General features: G+C 40.7%; 1 pseudogene; it reads left to right on the top strand.

Annotated features, from left to right (window-relative positions):
* The first annotated feature begins 664 nt into the window (after positions 1 to 664).
* LOC141083653 (uncharacterized) lies at positions 665 to 16,481 on the top strand (annotated as a pseudogene).
* The last annotated feature ends 1,786 nt before the right edge of the window (positions 16,482 to 18,267 follow it).

The raw sequence follows: 18,267 nt of genomic DNA, 5'->3' as shown, positions 1-18,267 counted from the left end.
TCAGCAGTTTCAAACATGGTTACCTGAAGATACGAACGAGGCAAAAAATTTTAGAAAGAACATCAGAAAGTACAACAGTGCTTTTGCCTTTGCATCCTTTGGATTTCAGTCAATGAAATTTTCCGGTGGCCCACCCGTTTTAGTCATTCATGGACAAGTGTACCACTGTACATCAACTTCTCTAAGGTAAAAGACCTGAATACAATTAAATGTACGTTTTTAATTCATTCCTACTCTTTTTTAATAATTAAAAATATATTTGTGCTTTCTTTAGATCTGATACTCCTTTATATTCACAACTCTACATATTGGATCCTGAGTATGCAAACATTCAACGATTAAATAACGAGCAAAATGAATGATGCAAGAGGGACATAATGAATACTATTGACTGTTTACTTAGAGATATCAACCCATTTGCTCAGGCTTTCAAGATGATGAAGTATTTGATTGATCAGTGTGGCTACGACCAGCATAAAATCGAAATGTGGGTAACCAAGGATAGACAACATGACCCTCATTGATACAACTTGCCGACAGTCAATGAAGTTGCAGCTGTGTTTGTCTCCGATGATGGAGTGCCCCATTGGGCAGCGAGGACTACAGAATATTGTGCACCATAGCCCAAACTGTGATCCAGTGGTGTATCCACTCCTCTTTCCGTATGGTGAACACGGATGGCAACATGGAATACGGAAGCAAGGGAGAACTGCAAGAAGGAAAAGCCATGAAATGGAGGAAGGTGACGATGAAGAACAGGAAGATATCAGTCACGATGAAGGGCAACAAGAAAAAAAACAGAAATGTGTCGATGAGGGAATTCTATGCGTACCGCCTTCAAGATCGACAATCCTTCAACCCGCTGTTACATTCTGGCAAGCTGACACAACAATACATAATTGATGCCTACCTAAAGGTTGAAGCACAGCGATTGGACTGGAACAGACAAAACCAAAAGAAACTCAGAGTAGAATTATATGTCGGGCTTATGGATTACATCAACAGTAGGGCTGAACAACAAGATCTGAGACCGGGTCGCATCGTCATACTTCCCTCTTCTTTTACCAGTGGAAAACGTGCCATGACACAGAATTACCAAGATGCGATGACTTTGGTAGCAAAATTTGGAAAGCCAGATTTATTTATTACGTTCACTTGACCTCAAAAGTGTGAAGAAATTCAGTCCGGCCTTTTACAACATGAAACAGCAATAGACCGCCCAGATTTGGCATCTACCATATTCCACTTAAAGCTACAAGAGTAACTAAATGACTTGACTGCAAAAAAAGGTGGAGTGATGGGACAAGTAAAGACATACACCTACGTCATTGAATTTCAAAAAAGAGGTATTACGTACATTCATCTGCATGTTCGTAGCAATAATGCTAAGAATGGAATGATTAATAATGCACATTTAATGCATCTTTTATTGTTTCAGGTCTTCCTCATTGTCATATGCTCTTAATTCTGGATGACGAAGACAAGTTTCGAGAAGCTATCGATTGTGACAATGCTGTTTGTGCAGAAATTCCTGACCTGGATATTAACAAGGAGCTTTACGATGTTGTCACCAGCTGCATGATTCATGGGCCCTGTGGAGAACACAATAGAAATTCACCGTGTATGGAAGATGTAAAAGGAATCCGGACATGCTCCAAAAAGTTTCCCAAAGACTTCAGCGAAGAAACAAATATTAATGTGGATAGTTATCCAGTATACCGCAGATGAAAAGATGGCATTAAGCTCAAGATTAGGGATGTGGTAGTTGACAGCCGCTGGGTTGTACCATACAACCCCTACCTCTCTCAGAAATACAGCGCACACATAAATGTGGAAATCTGCTCTTCCATCCAGACCATCAAATATATTTTCAAATACATGTACAAAGGACATGATGCAGCCATTGTTCAAGTGAACGAAGTCAGCAACACCGGCACCTACCACTGGGACGAGATTAAGACTTACACCGACACACGATATTTGGCATCTCCTGAAGCAATGTGGCGGCTGCGAAAATTTGAGATGTCTGCAGGTTCCCATGCTGTAGAAAGACTTCCGGTACACCTACCTTTCCAACAATCAGTTTACTTTGAGGATGGAACAGAGCAGCTTTCTGTGGAAAAAGCTCAGCGTGATGGCACAAAACTTACGAAATGGTTCTGTTCTAAACCAAACTGATCCATCAGCACGTCGGTATTTATATTGTTAAATACCCTACCATTATGTCTGGACAAATAAGTTTTGGAAGACAAGAAAAAGAGGTGCTGACAAGATCCTTCCAATAATGTACTCTGTCTCTCCACAAGATATGGAAAGATTTTCCCTGCGCCTACTCCTGATGCATATCAAGGGTAAGTCATATTCATCTAATTGTACGTTATTAGATCATCCTGACTTTTTTATAATTTTTAATTATTTTCTTTATGTTGTTTACAGGTGCTACATCATTCGAAGATCTGAGAACAGTGGAAGGACACACATATGAAACTTATATTCTGGCAGGAAAGGCCATGGGATTATTGCATGACGATAACAATGGAAGAAGCATCTTTATTTAGAATGCCCGGTGAGCTTCGACAGCTATTTGCTGCAATCCTGAACCACGCCAACATCACAAGTCGACTTGATTTATACAACAAATATAAAAATAACATGATGGAAGACTTCCTCCTGACTCATAACGAATACATGGCCGAGCAGCAAACACTTGCTGATATCCAAGACCACTTACGACAGTTTGCTAAAGATTGCAAAAGTTGTGGACTACCTTCCCCATCAGATGCATATAAAATGTGCGACATTGTTGATGTGGAAAGGGAGAAACAAGAATCTGAATGACTGCAGTTTCTGATGAACCTAGAACAATGAGGCACCTTTGAAACAATCATGAATGCAGTTAATAATCCAACCACATCACAAAAATGCTTTTTTTATCTGGTGCAGGAGGTTGTGGAAAGACTTTCGTGTACAAGGCTTTGACATCTACTATACTTGGGAATGGTGGCATTGTAAAAACAGTTGCTCCTACCGGTTTGGCAGCTACATTACTAAAAGGTAATTTTAATTACGATTACAGAATACTGAAAAACGTAAATTTAAGATGTCTGTATTGACGATTTTCTTTTGTTTTACACAGGCGGTAAAACAGTCCACTCCGGATTTGGAATTTCAATTCATTTGAATGCGAGAACTGTATCAAGTATTAAAGAAGGAACCTCAGTCTGCCGAGAGCTTCGGGATGCTAAACTTATTATATGGGATGAAATTTCAATGTCTCACGTTCATCTTTTCAATGCCGTTGATAGAAGCTTACGTATTCTCCTTCACAATGAAGAACCTTTTGGTGGGATCCCGATTGTTGTTGGAGGAGATTTTTGTCAGCAAGCTCCAGTTGTACTTCATGGAAATCGCGTTAGTATTGTAGAGGCGTGTGTCAAGAGCAGTCCTGTCTGGAAATCCTTCAAGGAACTGAAATTAATCAGGAACATGCGAGTCAATCCTGATGAGGTTGAATTTTGTGAGTGGCTGCTGTTGGATCAGTAGTTGAAGATGGGAATCTGGTGAATTTTGTGAAGCTGAGCAAAGACATTCTGACTCATGACGTCGTGACGAGCATATTTGGGAATGACTTGAACTCTCTCACTCCTGCTGATCTTGCTTCCAGAGCAGTACTATGCCCTAAAAACTGTGACACGCTGACAGTCAATGAACAAGTGTTGAACAGGCTTGGAGGTCAGACTAAATCATACTTCAGTGGTAACAATATTTATCCTGTGAGACAGAAGAAGAAAGAGCTCAGTACCCCATTGAATTTGTACATTCCCTAACTCCTATGGGCCTCCCTCCTCATATGCTGAACCTTAAGAAAGGCTGCTGTGTCATGCTACTCCGCAATCTAAATCCAAAGAAAGGACTGTGCAATGGTACTCGATTAATTGAAGAAACTCTTGGCACAAATCTCATCGACTGCAGTATTTTTTCTGGGGAGCGTCGTGGTCAAAAGGTTCCTATTCCAAGAATACCATTGGACACTAGCAAAAATTGCGATATCCCGTTTACGTTAACAAGAAAACAATTCCCACTTCGCCTGGCTTATTCCATGACAATTGCAAAATCGCAAGGACAAACATCCGATAAGATTGGCGTTCTCCTACCTAATCCTGTATTCACACACGGTCAATTATACACTGCATTCTCTAGAGTAACAAGTTGTAAAGGTCTTTCAGTTCAAATTGTACCTGGTAGAAGTCAAGGAAAGATCTTTGAAAATGACGAAAATGACTATACATTTAATTGTGTTTACAGAGAAATTTTAACTTAATTTATGTTTCGTTATGAAATTTGTTTAGATGTTGGAATGAATAAAAAACGCACATCTTACTGAATCCAGTTTGTTTTTGATTTTACACTGTGAATAAAATGTATCATTAGTATTATTCAGATTTTTAATGATTATTATTGTTATTAACTTCATTTTAATTCAATTTACCACCTGCTTAAGCGCTATTGAATGTTGTCATTATTTACTTTAGTTTAATCACCAGCAGCGTTAATTAGATAGCAATGAGCGTGCCGAGCGTTAGCTGGCTGAAAACAGCTAGTGTAAATGTATATATACTGTAATAAATATCTAATATATATTTCATAGGCACATCTAGACCACAAAAGGTTACACTGCCTGTGTTGCCCATAGCAACCAATCACTAATCATCTTTCATTTCACCAGAGCTTTTTAACCCCTTACTGCCATTGGAAGTATAGTACGTCCGATGGCAGTATCCCCCGCTTTGATGTGGGCTCCGGCAGTGAGCACACATCAACGCTGGGACATGTCAGCTGTTTTGAACAACTGACATGTGCCCGCAATAGGAGTGGGTAGAATCGTGATCCACCCGTGCCTATTAACAAGTTAAATTCCGCTGTCAAATTCTGACAGCGGCATTTAACGCGCGCTTCCGGCCATCGGGCTGGAATTACGCACACCACTGACACCCGTTGCGTGATCGGGAGTCATCGGTTCATTGGCATAACAAACAGAGGTCTCTATGGTTGTTGATGCCGGATTGCTATGAGCGCCACCCTGTGGTTGGTGCTCATAGCAATGCAGTAATTCTGCTACATAAAGGCAATATGAGCATGACCTCTATTTAGCAGAGCCGATCAAACTATGGCAGCTTCTAGCCTCCCATGGAGGCTATTGAAGCATGCCAAAAGTTAAAGAAAAATGTTTTTAAAAATATAAAAAAAAATAAAATAAAAGTTCAAATCACCCCCCTTTCTAAAACAATTAAAAAAATGAAACATACACATATTTGGTATTGCCAGGTTCAGAATCGCCCGATCTATCAATAAAAAAAGCTTAACTTGATCGCTAAACGGCATAGTGAGAAAAAAATCGAAATGCCAGAATTACGTTTTTATGGTCATCATGACATTGCAATAAAATGCAATAACGGGTGATCAAAAGAACGTATCTGAACAAAAGTGGTATCATTAAAAACGTTACCTCAGCTCGCAAAAAATAAGCCCTCACCCAACCCGAGATCATGAAAAATGTAGACGCTACGGGTCTCAGAAAATGGTGCAATTGTTTTTTTTAGCAAACTTTGGAATTTTTTTTCACCATTTAGATAGAAAATAACCTAGACATGTTTGGTGTCTTTAAACTCGTAATGACCTGGAGAATCATAATGGCAGGTCAGTTTTAGCATTTAGTGATCCTAGCAAAAAATCCAAACCAAAAACAAGTGTGGGATTGCACTTTTTTTGCAATTTCACCGCACTTGGAATTTTTTTTTCCTATTTTCGAGTACACGATATTCTAAAACCAATGGTGGTGTTCAAAAGTACAACTCATCCTGCAAAAAAATAAGCCCTCACATGGCCATATTGACAGAAAAATAAAAAAGTTATGGCTCTGGAAAAAGGGAGCGAAAACGGAAACGCAAAACCAAAAAAAGCTCCGGTCATGAAGGTGTTAAAAGATTAAAGCAGAGCTGTGATTGGTTGCTATGAGTGACAGTGATAACTGAGGCCTATTATTCTTATAATTTCTATGGTGTTATCATCCTTCTGTAAAGCTGAAAATAACACAATTTATTACCGTGGTGACACAGAAGACCCTCTGACACAGACTGCAGGGGGAGCCCAGAATCAGGAACTTCTCTTTGTCTGGCATGAAGCATCTCATTAACCTAAAAATTGAAAAACAGATTAGAAATAGAAACACAAGATGGATTTCTCCAACCCAGGTATCATTTTAATCGGTGTAACAGCGCCAACCTGACAATGCCTGGTTCACTTTAAACTTATTTATACAGCTACAACTAATGCCACTCTAAATTAGTCCTTCTTTACAATTTTTAACTAAATGGTACTACACTCAGGGGGTGGAGCCGCCGCTCTGAAATGATCTGTTCTGCAGGGACACTGCGCCTCAATCATGTACAGATGGGAGGGAACCTGGAGATGACATACAGGTATATACTATATACAGGGGGAGATGACATACAGGCATATATTATTTACAGGGGAGATGACATACAAGTATATACTATATACAGGGGAGATGATATACAGGTATATATTATATACAGGGGAGATAACATGCAGGTATATATTATATACAGGAGGAGATGACATACAGGTATTTACAATTTACAGGAGAGATGACATACAGGTATATACTATATACATGGTAGATGACATACAAGTATATACTATATACAGGGGAGATGATATACAGGTATATACTATATACAGGGAGATGACATACAGGTATATACTATATACAGGAGGAGATGACATACAGGTGTATACAATATACAGGGGAGATGACATATAGGTATACACTATATACAGGGGAGATGACATACAAGTATACACAATATACAGGAGGAGATGACATACAAGTATATACTATATGCAGGGGAGATTACATACAGGTAAATACTATATACAGGGGAGATGACATACAGGCATACACTATATACAGGAGAAAATGACATATAGGTATTTACTGTATACAGGGGAGATGACATAGAGGTACAGTACAGACCAAAAGTTTGGACACACCTTCTCATTCAAAGAGTTTTCTTTATTTTCATGACTATGAAAATTGTAGATTCACTCTGAAGGCATCAAAACTATGAATTAACACATGTGGAATTATATAATTAACAAAAAAGTGTGAAACAACTGAAAATATGGCTTATATTCTTGGTTCTTCAAAGTAGCCACCTTTTGCTTTCATTATTGCTTTGCACACTCTTGGCAATCTCTTGATGAGCTTCAAGAGGTAGTCACTGTAAATGGTCTTCCAACAGTCTTGATGGAGTTCCCAGAGATGCTTAGCACTTGTTGGACCTTTTGCCTTCACTCTGCGGTCCAGCTCACCCCAAACCATCTCCATTGGGTTCAGGTCTGGTGACTATGTTGGCCTGGTCATCTGGCGTAGCACCCCATAACTCTCCTTCTTGGTCAAATAGCCCTTACACAGCCTGGGGGTGTGTTTGGGGTCATTGTCCTGTTGAAAAATAAATGATGGTCCAACTAAACGCAAACCAGATGGAATAGCATGCCGCTGCAAGATGCTGTGGGAGCCATGCTGGTTCAGTATGCCTTCAATTTTGAATAAATCCCCAACAGTGTCTCCAGCAAAGCACCCCCACACCATTACATCTCCTCCTCCATACTTCACGGTGGGAACCAGGCATGCAGAGTACATCCGTTCACCTTTTCTGCATCTCACAAAGACATGGTGGTTGGAACCAAAGATCTCAAATTGGGACTCATCAGACCAAAGCACAGATTTCCACTGGTCTAATGTCAATTCCTTGTGTTCTTTAGCCTAAACAAGTCTCTTCTGCTTGTTGCCTGTCCTTAGCAGTGGTTTCCTAGCAGCTATTTTACCATGAAGGCCTGCTGAACAAAGTCTCCTCTTAACAGTTGTTGTAGAGATGTGTCTGCTGCTAGAACTCTGTGTGGCCTTGACCTGGTCTCTAATCTGAGCTGCTGTTAACCTGCGAATTCTGAGGCTGGTGACTCAGATGAACTTATCCTCCGCAGCAGAGGTGACTCTTGGTCTTCATGTGAGCCAGTTTCTTTGTAGCGCTTGATGGTTTTTGCCACTGCACTTGGGGACAATTTCAAAGTTTTCCCAATTTTTCGGACTGACTGACCTTCATTTCTTAACTTAATGATGGCCACTCGTTTTTCTTTACTTAGCTGCTTTTTCCTTACCATAATACAAATTCTAACAGTCTATTCAGTAGGACTATCAACTGTGTATCCACCTGACTTCTGCACAACACAACTGATGGTCCCAACCCCATTTATAAGGCAAGAAATCCCACTTATTAAACCTGACAGGGCACACCTGTGAAGTGAAAACCATTTCCGGTGACTACCTCTTGAAGCTCATCAAGAGATTGCCAAGAGTGTGCAAAGCAGTAATCAAAGCAAAAGGTGGCTACTTTGAAGAACCAAGAATATAAGACATATTTTCAGTTGTTTCACACTTGTTTGTTAATTATATAATTCCACATGTGTTAATTCATAGTTTTGATGCCTTCAGAGTGAATCTACAATTTTCATAGTCATGAAAATAAAGAAAACTCTTTGAATGAGAAGGTGTGTCCAAACTTTTGGTCTGTACTGTATATGCTATATACAGAAGGAGATGACATACAGGTATATACTATATACAGGGAAGTTGACATACAGGTATATACTATACACAGGGGAGATGACGTACAAGTATATACTATATACAGGGGAGATAACATACAGGTATATACTATATACAGGGGGAGATGACATACAGGTATATACTATATACAGGGGAGAAGACATACAAGTATATACTATATACAGGGGAGATGATATACAGGTATATACTATATACAGGGGAGATGACATACAGGTATATACTATATACAGGAGGAGATGACATACAAGTATATACTATATACAGGGGAGATGACATACAGGTATATACTATATACAGGGGAGATGACATACAGGTATACATTATATACAGGAGAAGATGACATACAGGTATGTACTGTATACAAGGGAGATGACATACAGGTATATACTATATACAGAAGGAGATGACATACAGGTATATACTATATGCAGGGGAGTTGACATACAGGTATATACTATATACAGGGGCGATGACATTCAAATATATACTATACTAGCTGAAGAGCCCGGTGCTGCCCGGGCATAGTAACTAACTGTGGATAGTTATAACAAATTATAATTATTCTCCATCCCATAGTCCCGTGCCCATATACCCAACATACCTATCCTCCATCCCATAGTCGAGTACCCATATACCCATCACACATCCTCCATCCCATAGTCCCATGCCCATATACCCATCATACATATTCTCCATCCCATAGTCCCATGCCCATATACCCATCATACATATTCGCCATCCCATAGTCGAGTGCCCATATACCAATCACACATCCTTCATCTCATAGTCCCATGCCCATATACCCATCATACATATCCTCCATCCCATAGTCCCGTGCCCATATACCCATCATACATATCCACCATCTCATAGTCCCATGCCCATATACCCGTCATACATATCCTCCATCCCATAGTCCAGTGCCCATATACCCATCACACATCCTCCATCCCATAGTCCCGTGCCCATATACCCGTCATACATATCCTCCATCCCATAGTCCAGTGCCCATATACCCATCACACATCTTCCTTCCCATAGTCAACCATTATGACATCATAATGAGCGGCGGGGCTTGCAACCTATGATGACATCAGCGTCGCCATGGCAACCATTATGACATCATAATGAGGGGCGGGGCTTGATACACACACACTTTTTCCCCATTATGTAGATAAGGGCAAAATTGTTTGGTGAATTGGAACGCGCGGGGTTAAAATTTTGCCTCACAACATAGCCTAGGACACTCTCGGGGTCCAGACATGTGACTGCCAAATTTTGTGGCTGTAGCTGCGATGGTACGGATGCCAATACCGGACATACATACATATATACACACACTTGAGCTTTATATATTAGATAGAGGGGAGATATACAGTATATCTAATATATAAAGCTCAAAGTGTGTATGTATGTGTGTACTGTATGTATGTGTGTATGTGTGTGTGTGTGTATGTTTGTATGTCCGGGATAGGCATCCACACCGTCGCAGCTGCAGCCACAAAATTTGGCACAGTCACACGTCTGGACCCCAAGAGCGTCCTAAGGTATGTTGTGAGGCGAAATTTTAACCCTGCGCGTTCCAATTCACCAAACAATTTTGCCCCTATCTACATACTGGGGGAAAAAGTGTGTGCGCGTCAAGCCCCGCCCCTCACTGTGATGTCACAATGCCCCTATTTGCATACTGGGGAAGCAGTGTGTGCGTATCAAGCCCCGCCCCTCATTATGATGTCACAATGGTTGCCATGGCGACGCTGATGACATCAAAGGTTGCAAGCCCTGCCGCCGCTCATTATGATGTCATAATGGTTGACTATGGAATGGAGGATGTGTGATGAGTATATGGGACCGGACTATGGGATGGAGGATATGTATGATGGGTATATGGGCACGGGACTATGGAATGGCGGATATGTATATGGGCACGGGACTATGGGATGGAGCATATGTTTGACGGGTATATGGGCACGGGACTATGGGATGGCGATATGCATATGGGCACAGGACTATGGGATGGAGGATGTGTGATGGGTATATGGGCACTGGACTATGAGATGGCGGATATGTATGATGGGTATATGGGCACGGGACTATGGGATGGAGGATATGTATGATGGGTATATGGGCATGGGACTATGAGATGAAGGATGTGTGATGGGTATATGGGCACTCGACTATGGGATGGCGAATATGTATGATGGGTATATGGGCATGGGACTATGGGATGGAGAATATGTATGATGGGTATATGGGTATGGGATGGAGAATATGTATGATGGGTATATGGGCATGGGACTATGGGATGGAGGATGTGTGATGGGTATATGGGCACGGGCCTATGGGATCGTGGATATGTATGATGGGTATATGGGCACGGGACTATGGGATGGAGGATAATTATAATTTTCTATAACTAACCACAGTTAGTTGCTATGCCCGGGCAGCGCCGGGCTCTTCAGCTAGTACTATATACTGGGGAGATGACATACAGGTTTATACTATATACAGGAGGATATGACATACAGGTATATGCTATATACAGGATGAGATGACTCACAGGTATACACTATATACAGGAGGAGATGACATACAGCAACATTTTATGTGCAATATAATCATTATAATTTGTTATAACTAACCACAGTTAGTAACTATGCCCGGGCAACGCCGTCTCAGCTAGTGTGACAATAAAGTTATAAAAAAAGTCTGAGACAGTACCAATCACAGGAGTCATAATGGATGGGGGTCATCGCAATGACACCTTGACTGAGTAAACCTTTTGGCTCTGAATGGCTGAACAATAGCTGCTGGCCAATCAGAGTCAAAAGGGTTAATCTAAAATAGCGATCATCTCTCGGCACACCATCTTTTCCTCAGAGCTGGCATAAAGAGCAGTTGTAGACCCCTTTTGTGTTACCCTGGTAGAAAGAAATTCATTGGAGGCAGTGCGATCCTCCTTCGATCTGTCTCCTGCATCCTGCAGTCTCCTGTACTGTGTGCTGTCTGTGTGTTGAGTGACCAATCTGTGATAGTAGCAGCAGTTTCCAAATTACTGTTCCAGCTACACCGTCCCCCACTCCTAATTGTATTTTTGGTGCACTTTTCTGTGTGTGTGGCATCCTGCGCTGAGAATTTGTGTTTTTGCTGTGGCTGCAGCGCACTAATCAGTACCAATGCTGATCATAGTCTGCACTAAGGGACTTTTCATTTTTCTAGCTATAGGTAGAGTAGCAGACATTGCAGTAGTGATATCCAATTTTCTTTTAGAAAAATAGTAATAGTAGTACAATGTAGCTTTATAGGTAGGGAGGTAACACATTAAGGGAGCTGACATCACAGTGTAAGTGATATCCGATTTTCTTTAGAAAAATTAAATAATAGTAGCTATTACAGAGTAGCTTTATAGGTATGGAGGTAGCACTTTTCTTTTGAAAAAAAAAAAATCAATTGTTAGTGCCAGGTAACTTTTTAGCTAGTGCATTAGGAGAGTACTTGTTGCAGTGTTAGTGATGTCCATCATTTTTCTTTTGCAAAAAAACGAATAGTTAGGGCAGAGTAACTTTATGCAAACTTTTTATACTTACTTATCTTTATTTTCATTTTTTTCTCCTGTGTTCCTTGTAAATTTTTCATTTTTTCTTTACTTTTTTTCTCGACTTATTTCTCTCTACTATTACTAATAAATAGTACACATTACACAAGCCCTGCATAATACTCATGCAAAAGCACCACTTACACACACACACACACATCCCCAGTATTTTGAAGAATAAAATAAAAATGGCCCGTTTGTCAAGATGATGCTATTCAGCAGAGAACATGGGTAGACAATAACTGAAATGATAATGAGCGCAAAAGGATCTTATCCACATTATAAAGGAAAGAGAGAAACAGGATTTACTCATCTGTGCGCATTGTGAAAGTCACAACCCCTTTGTTAGCTTGTAATTACGCAAAGACAGCTACTGCAGATCCACCAGACAGATAGAATGAAAACAACGATCATTGTAGTTTGCCATGATGAAGAGGTATGATTACCTCGCAACACATTGACAAATAAAATCACATTCATTCCACATCTAGTTTCCTATTGTATATTGGACCCTCGGCTGTGCAGGTTTACATCCACTTTCATCTCTATGTTTGCATACTATTCAGCAGAGGATTCATACACTTTCCTTGCCTCCGACATGGATTCAGGCAGTGAGTAAGAGCCTACATTCCTCTATTTCTCTTCCCCCTCCTCATCTAGTAAGGGGGATCCTCCAGAAAGATGTACTAGTATACAGTGGCCAGGGTAGTAATAGTGGCAATGGGCTGTTCTGTTTCCACATCTTGGCACCCTGCACATGAAATATAATGTCTTTCCTGCTGCATGTGCAGCATGCGCAGTAGAACACTTACATTCACGCTGCTCAACCTGGTGCCCCTTCCTGCTGTAGCAGCCTTATCCCCATGGCTAGCAAACCCTATTCACTGCTGCATCCTGACTGCACTGAGCCCTAACCAGGAAGTGCCCTCCTATATCCACTGCTCTATCCTCTCCCAACAGGAAAACCCCTATGCTATCTAAACCTAAGCTAATAATCCTATTCCCTATCTCTAATGTGCCCCACTAATCTAACCCCACTATTATCCTATGCTAAACTCTATACTATCCCTACTTCTACACATATCAAATACATCACAATACAGTACATAAACAATACAGCACATTACATTAATATTAACACACGACGAGGTGTACAGTATCCACAGGGGGAAGACACCTGACCGACCCTAAATCAAAACCAAAAAGAAGAACAAAATGCAAAATCTTGCCTCCTGACGAAACCGAGGGAGGTGAAACGCGCTTTGGGGCTTTAGCGTGTCTCACGGGCGTCTCTGCATCTACCCAAGATCATGTCACAAGGTAATTTACCTTAATACTAAATTTTCTGAGAGCTAGTATCTATGCTCTTGTATGGCGATGTATTTTGCCTCTGGTTGAGGGTTACGTATAATCCAATTTAACCTTAGATCTTGCCATGGAGCACATTGAGATATAGTTACTTTAATATTCATGACCTATGGACTCTCTGGCAATTTTATCTTGAGCTCTATACTTCTATAGCCATGGGGCATAACTGAACAGACTACACCGCTATCCCACGATACTGTTCTAATTTGAATAGTCACAGCATGCTGAGACGATATCGTTTATTCTAACTCAATCATTGTTAATCCATTAGCGCTTATATTTTCTGTGGAACTATATTGTTATTTTGTTATAAGCCCTATTTTGAAATAATTCGAGCATGCTGAGATAACACTGTTTATCTAAGCTTACAATTGTCAACTTTTCAGTTGTTATCTTTCAGTGGATTGTCTCTATCTTTGCATATGATTAACTTTACAATTATGCTCAGAGCTATTGTTGCTATTATCCTGGCTTTTTGCAGACTTTCACCCTAAGATGTTTTTCTGCCTGGCACTATAGTTCCATCTTTATTTTGCCAGTATCTCTTTGCTGCTATTCTATCTACCTCACCATTTACGCTGTATATGTCTTTAAAATATATATATGTGCAATAAAATTTGATATTGTTTATTAAAAACCTCTCTTTACTGTGGTTAATGTTCCACCTATTGGGCTTCCTTTTATGATTAGTAGCCCTATACACTCAGTGACTCTAGATTTTGTATTTTGTTCTTCTTTTTGGTTTTGATTTAAGGCCTGAGAGGTTGATCCGGTTGGCAACGGAATTTTTAGGTTGATAATACCTGACCGACCCTGTCTCCTCCTTACACTCCTCCCTTCTAAAATATGGTCATCTCCGACCATGGCGGCACCTGTAACTAAAACTGTTAAGAATTTTAAAACATTTTAACATTTTTACAGTTCATGCAGTCTATGTCCAACGCTACCGGTGGGTCACCGGTGGAAAGTGTTCAAGTTCTTTTAACACAGGTCCAACTGACCTCGGTCCCTTTGCTCCTGGAACCTGTACATATGAGGTGTCACACGTAAGACAGGTGTACAGTATCCAAAGACTGTCGGTTGTTTGTTGTGCCTTTAGTCTGATATGAGGCATAAAATAAATTGTTTTTTATTGATGTTAAATAAAAGTTTCACCATTGTTATATATATTCCATGTTCCCTGGTTTCTCTTGGGTTCTGGTTAAAACACTATGTTGGTTTGTATTGCTTCTTGTACTGTTCATGTGCTACTCATTCTGCATATGGACAGCACTATGTTCATCTGAATGAGACATAAAGGCCCCATACATATTAGATAACTGTTGATCAAGCAAAAAGCTTTCTCCCCATCTCCCCCATACACAGGAATGATCAGCTCAGTCAAGCATTTCTGAGTTCTTTATGAGATCTGCTGCGAGTCTCCTCTATGACTTATCTGTCCGAAAGCAATTTAATAAAAGTAGGAAATTCAAAAGACCTCAACAAGGACGATGGAGTTTGGTTCTGAATATACCGATTTGAGAGCTGACAGAAGAGATTTGATAGGTGATGATATCAACCTGCGGTTTACATGAAATCAGAGAGTGACTTTCTTTCTACATGCAAGAATATGTGGTGCAGTGCATGTCAGACTGAAGATCACATCACACCGCTGCTATAATGAAAGGAGATATGGATGTGAGCTGGACCAAACAAATTACATTGCTATAATATTGATGTACAGTTAGCATATATGCAACACAATTTGCTGGAGTGCTACTTAAGGGTACCTGCACTTTTAGAAAACTTTTCAGAATAAGGCGTGTGTTTCTTTCCATTATATAACGTAGAACACTCAGAGAGGAAAACTGGTGACAAGTGGAGGATCCATGTTTAAGTAATGTCTCCCAGACACAGCACACACCAAGAAAGGAATTCCTGATTTTGTTCCCCAATGTAGCACCCACAAAAAAAAGCAGCATCATGGGGGACAATATGAAGCAGTACAGAGCTGAGTAGCTCTGAATTCAGCACTGTGACAAGGTAAGACACTCACTAGAAAGCTACAACATGGTGTCCAATAGGAGAATTGCATGGCCTATAAGTCTCCTTACACCTACATATCAGGCATGTCACTCTCCACAAGGAGATATGCTACCCCTTAGAGCAGAATTGGGGAACATCAGGCCCGCGGGACGTTTATGGCCCTCAATGACCTTTCATCTGGCCCCAGGCAGATTCCTAGAGACCGCAGTGCTTGGGCCGGTGGCTGTATTTTGACGGCCACTGGCCCATTAATTTTTTCTAGCTATGTTTGTTCAAGTCTCATAACAATAAATAATAATAAATTTTCCTCTGATAAGATACTATATATTACATTTAATGTAGCTATCATTAGACCTGGCATTGTTTTCCAATACTTTTCTAACTTTCCAGCTCCATCTAACATGTCAGGAAATTTATACAATTTATATAATTTTCTACACTCCTACAAATCTGAAATAGTTTTTTTTTTCAGATAGTGACATCATCATAGATGGATGCATAAGAAAATTCACTTTACACTGTCTAAAAATATTTTCACATGAAAACTCCAGTATATATCTGTTAACTGTGAGGAACTGAACTTTTTTCATTTTAGCATTGCAACCATTAAAATAAAGAACACAGATCAGAAGCAAAATTTTTACCTTCCTCACAATTTTCTTTGCCAATTTATGTAACAATATAAGAAACATAATTTCCATTTAGGTTCTAGTAAATGGCTTTTTGCAGTTTTCCCTTCCTTATCAAGTTTCATTCAGCTATAACACTGTCCTACATAGTTAGAGATTTAATCCACATTTGTGCTATACACAAATGAGCTGAAAATAGGCAGTTAAAATAAAATATGCATGTGTTCATTATCACTTGGACTATATCCATGACAATAGGGAGTAATAGGGAAAAGGTTTTAACTGATCATCCACTTTCTTAATCTAAGCTTGCTATGGAGAAGTTATAAACTGTATATACTATAAATACTTAAAGGGGTTACCTGGGACTTTTGTATTTTTTTCTTATGGGGCTAAAAAACTTACAGGCAAGTAGTTAGTTACTACCTGCCTGTTCTGCTCGGCACCAATCAATGCTGGCTCAGAGCAGTCAGAAACCGCTCCTGCCAGCGATTCACAAGCTTCTTCTCTTCCCGCTCTGCTTTGTTGACAGGGTGTGTCTGCCAATGTCATGCTGATTGACAACCAGCTTCTCATTGCCTAAATGCGGTGAGCTGGTTGTCAATTAACAAGATGTCTGCAGTGACATTCTCTCTACAAAGCTGACTGTTGACGTGAAGTCAAATAAAGCCACAGAGTCACTGGCAGGAACTCTCCTTGATCAATCTAAGCAAGCAGAGATCTGTGTCAGGAAGAACAGGCAGTTAGTTAGCAACTACCTGCCTGTAATTTCTTAGCCCCTTAAAACAATTCCACAGTCCCTTTAACTCAGGGGTGGGGAACCTCAGGCCCGAGGGCCATTTTCGGCCCTCGATGACCTTTTATCAGACCCTCGGGCAGATTCTCAGGGATCGCATTCTTGGGAAAGGAGCTGTATGTTAATTGCCACAAACACATTAATTTCTTCTTGCTCTGTTAGTACACACAAGCAGTGTTCACTACTGAACATTGAAGGGCATGCAGTGAAAGATTACATCCTAACACCAGTGCCAGAGTCAGGATGTACTTTGTGAGTGGAGTTTGTATGGCCCCCGAAGCATGGTCTAAATATCAAAATGGCCCTTGGCAGAAAAAATATTCCCCACCTTTGCTTTAACTACATGTAAGATATTTACTTGACTTTTTTTATAAAATGACAAAAACTGTATAACAGTTTGTAGCAGCAGTAGTATCGACTAATTGTAGTAGACCATTGAAATCACAGAAATTCTTATATATGGTTGTGGTCTAATATACCATAGTATAGACTGTAGAGTAGTCAGAGATAAATATATAATCCAACAATATATAGGTGGTAATTGGTAAACTTTAGTGCAGTACACATTTAGTCTGTATACAATGATCCCATAATGCTACATGATCTGCATATCCGTCATGAATAGTGTTGAGCATTCCGATACCGCAAGTATCGGGTATCGGCCGATACTTGCTGTATCGGAATTCCGATACCGACTTCCGATATTTTTTCAATATCGGAATTCGGCATCGGAATCGGAAGTTCAGTTGACTGACGGCCTGACGTCATCATGATGCGCGGTGTGTGCGCATCATGATGCGCCGTCATTTCGGGCCTTCCGGGGGTCTCTGCCGGCCTGCCGGGGGGCTGTGCCGGCCTGCCGGGGGGCTGTGTGGACTGCCCGGGGTCTGTACCGGCCTGCCGGGGGGCTGTGCCGGCCTGCCGGTGGTCTGTGCACCCTGTGGGGGTCTGTACCGGCCTGCCGGGGGGCTGTGCCGGCCTGCCGGGGGGCTGTGCTGATGTCCGGGGGTCTGTGCAAGCATCGTCCGATGGGACTACAAGTCCCATCGGGCGATGCCTGCTACCATGACAGTGATTGACACATTAGCCAATGATGGGACAGTAGTAGTCCCATCATCCGGCTAATGTGTTAAATGTTAAAAAA

Source organism: Dendrobates tinctorius, unplaced genomic scaffold (genome assembly GCF_039654945.1).
Source record: "Dendrobates tinctorius isolate UK_male_01 unplaced genomic scaffold, ASM3965494v1 ptg000005l, whole genome shotgun sequence".
Classification (NCBI taxonomy): Eukaryota; Metazoa; Chordata; class Amphibia; order Anura; family Dendrobatidae; genus Dendrobates; species Dendrobates tinctorius.
The sequence above is the reverse complement of the archived record's forward strand: the minus strand, read 5'-3'. Positions and strand labels throughout refer to the sequence as shown.